The sequence below is a fragment of the Embiotoca jacksoni genome, unplaced genomic scaffold (genome assembly GCF_022577435.1).
Source record: "Embiotoca jacksoni isolate LCO1_2020_lvr unplaced genomic scaffold, fEmbJac1.0.p SCAF_73, whole genome shotgun sequence".
NCBI lineage: Eukaryota > Metazoa > Chordata > Actinopteri > Embiotocidae > Embiotoca > Embiotoca jacksoni.
Genome location: NW_027185429.1, coordinates 882,084 through 885,669, shown reverse-complemented (window position 1 = coordinate 885,669; position 3,586 = coordinate 882,084). Strand labels below are relative to the sequence as shown.

The window sequence follows — 3,586 nt, the reverse complement described above, 5'->3', positions numbered from 1 at the left end:
AACTCTCTGAACTGTTAGACCATGAAACAAACCGAACCCTCAGCTTGTTGCTTCTGTTCAGTTCAGTTTAAAGTCGAAAGTTTCACTCTTCAACACAGCTCAGGTCTAAATTTTCATGTTTGCATGTTCTATTTTTATAAAACAGGTTTCTGAAACCAGAGGAGTTTCTACTTAGTGGGTTTCGGTACAACTGATGGAACCAGATAAATGTAGCAGGCCGAGGCCGACTATCAAACCGGTTGGACAGCCAAAGCAAACATAAGGTAGATACGAGGCCGGATGAAGTCACCAAGTATCTCCAGCTCTTTGTTTGGTGACAGAACAGGAAGTGGATTTGTTACGTTCAGTCATGAATTGTTGGTTCTGCAGGACTCTAAACGGTTCACTACTCTGGCTTTCATTTTCTCATGTTGTGAGATGCAGACTTGTTGAGATGATTGATGGACTTTGCGGTCGTAAAACTACTTTCATTGTTGTTGCAACCGGATCTGTTTCATTTCATGAGGAACAGATCTGAATGACAGACAGACAGAAGATCAATTCTTCTTCTCACCACCAGACTGGACAGAACCGGGTCTGAACTGCTGCAGCAGGTCTGGTTTCTCTGAGCCGTGATGACCACAGCTACAGCTGGAGAACTGATCTGAGAGCAGCTACGACCGGTCGGGTGTCAGCCGAGCTGTGTTTCATATCCTCCGTCACACAGGTGGAGATCAGGAGCTCTGAACTGGCTCTGATTCGTCTGAGACAGGAAACAAGTTATTCTCATTACTTTGTTTGTTTACTCTGAAAAACCGCCAGGAGAGACGTCGCTTCACGCCGAGCCACGAAAAGCAGCTTCGATTCTGGTGAGTCCAAACCGACCAGACGAGATGAGAATATCCTGCACAGCCAGAACCACAACAACAGACCTCAGATCAGTCAGACAACAACCGTCAGACCGCTGAGGGACGGAGACAATCAGGAACAGACTGCACATGTCCTCCATGTCTCAACATGAGCAGGTCAGATAAGCTACGACCAATCAGATGACAGTTCCTCGTCTTCAAACTTTACATCACGTCTGCTGTGACGTTTGGAGGGAACTGAAAAACATGCAAGTTTCTCCTCTGCAACAGCTCAACTATCCACCAACCTTCTGCTCCTCAGCTTCCTTCTGCTCCTCAACTTTCTTCTGCTCCTCAACTTCCTTCTGCTCCTCAGCTTCCTTCTGCTCCTCAGCTTCCTTCTGCTCCTCAACTTTCTTCTGCTCCTCAACTTCCTTCTGCTCCTCAACTTTCTTCTGCTCCTCAACTTCCTTCTGCTCCTCAGCTTCCTTCTGCTCCTCAACTTCCTTCTGCTCCTCAACTTTCTTCTGCTCCTCAACTTCCTTCTGCTCCTCAACTTCCTTCTGCTCCTCAGCTTCCTTCTGCTCCTCAACTTCCTTCTGCTCCTCAACTTCCTTCTGCTCCTCAACTTCCTTCTGCTCCTCAACTTCCTTCTGCTCCTCAACTTCCTTCTGCTCCTCAGCTTCCTTCTGCTCCTCAACTTCCTTCTGCTCCTCAACTTCCTTCTGCTCCTCAGCTTCCTTCTGCTCCTCAACTTCCTTCTGCTCCTCAACTTCCTTCTGCTCCTCAGCTTCCTTCTGCTCCTCAACTTTCTTCTGCTCACCGAACATTTAACACAAAGTCTGATGCATGTCCAGGTTTTATTAAAATGGATTAACTTGTAATCTGTTGTGAGGTTGTCGCTCCTCCTCTGACCAGGAGATGTTCACAGCTTTCATGTTTACTACAAGACTTCCCTCTTTAGTGATCACATCAAATTTACTTCAACTTAAGTTCTGTTATTTTACTCAGATCTTCAAATCTCGGTTAATTACTAATATTTTAGCACCGAGCTCGATGATTCAGTCATTAATCATTTCAATGTTCAAATTAAAAACAGCAGATAAACGTAATAAAAAGGTTCTTAAGGTCACAACAGACTTCAGCTCAGCATGAAGTCATCAGAGAAAGATTAGACCAACACGCATGTTATTATATAGAGATATATATTATAGAATATAAGCAGCTGACACCTCATAGAATAACAGAATCATACATATATATATATATATATATATATATATATATATAATATATATATATATATATATATATAGACATGAATGAAACAGGAGATTAGACGTAATCTAAAGGTGCCGTAAGGTCACGGCACACTGGAGCTGATGGACAGGAAACAGGACATGAAGGGGACAGAGGAGATGGGGACAGAGCAGAAGAGAACTGGACAGATCAGAGGAGACAGGGACAGATCGGGGACAGATCAGAGGAGACGGGGACACCAACAGCAGCAGGACGGAGGAAGACAGCGTCCCCGTAAAGAGGAACATACCGCAGAATATTACAGGAAGATGATGAGAGGACTGACAGCTGAGAGACAAGACGAGGAGGAGAATCAGAGGAGGAGAATCAGAGGAGGAGAATCAGAGGAGGAGAATCAGAAGGATGAGAATCAGAGGAGGAGAATCAGAAGGAGGAGAATCAGAAGGAGAATCAGAAGAGGAGAATCAGGGGAGGAGAATCAGAGGAGGAGAATCAGAAGGAGAACCAGAGGAGGAGAATCAGAAGAGGAGAACCAGAGAAGGAGAACCAGAGGAGTGATGGAGACATGCAGCTGCTCAGAAATAAGAGAAAGAACAACATACTGAAGCGGCGACGACGGAGAGTCCTGAATCCCTGCTCCTCTTCCTCCTCTCCTCTTCCTCTCTGCTCTGAAAGTCTGCAGCCTCCTTCTCTCTCTCCCCTTCACGCTCTCTCTCTCCCTCTCTCTCTCTCGCTCTCTCTCTCCCGCTCAGCGTCTCTCTACCATCCCTCCCTCTCTTTCGCTCCCTCTCTCTCTCCCTCTCTCTCCCTCTCTCTCCCTCTCTCTCTCTCCCTCTCTCTCCCTCTCTCTCTCTCTCTCTCTCTCCCGCTCAGCGTCTCTCTACCATCCCTCCCTCTCTCTTTTGTCGCTGTAGGAGCTGGCCATGCCTTCACTGGCGGAGGAGGAGGGGGAGGAGGGGGGCAGACAGACAGACAGGAGGGGAGGAGAGGATGATGATGATGATGATGAAGATGGTGGAGGGAGAATCAGACACTGCAGCAGTAAACGAAGAAGAAGAAGACAGCGGTACCTCTCTCTCCTTCCTCCTCTTCCTCTTCTTCCTCTTCTTTATTTCTCGGTGACGCGCACGCAAACACGGCGACGCGCCCGCGGAGAGGGGGAGGGAAGAGGAGGAGGGGGGGAGTAGTGCGCATGCAGGCTCCAAGGATGGCAACACATTCACTCCCCCCCCCCCCCCCCATGTGAATTAATTCAAAGCATGTAGACTCTGTGTGTGTGTGTGTGTGTGTGTTGATTTTCTACCCTGCAGACACACACACACACACACACACACACACACACACACACACACACACACACACACACACACACACACACACAGCCTCTCTATAGGCGCTGTGTGTACTTCCCTTTGTTCGTCTCTGTGAACAAAGGAGCTCCACTCTGGTTTCTACTGTGACTCTATTAGTAGATGTCCTGCTGTTCATATCTGGGTTTT

At 47.4% G+C, this 3,586-nt stretch overlaps 1 protein-coding gene across 1 annotated transcript in view; it reads right to left on the bottom strand.

Annotated features, from left to right (window-relative positions):
* myt1la (myelin transcription factor 1-like, a) overlaps positions 1-3,178 on the bottom strand; it is a 63,782-nt gene extending 60,604 nt beyond the window's left edge. Inside the window, 1 exon segment of the mRNA XM_069177473.1 lies at positions 3,158-3,178. The gene's annotated coding sequence lies outside the window, so the exon portion shown is untranslated.
* Between the last annotated feature and the right edge of the window lie 408 nt (positions 3,179-3,586).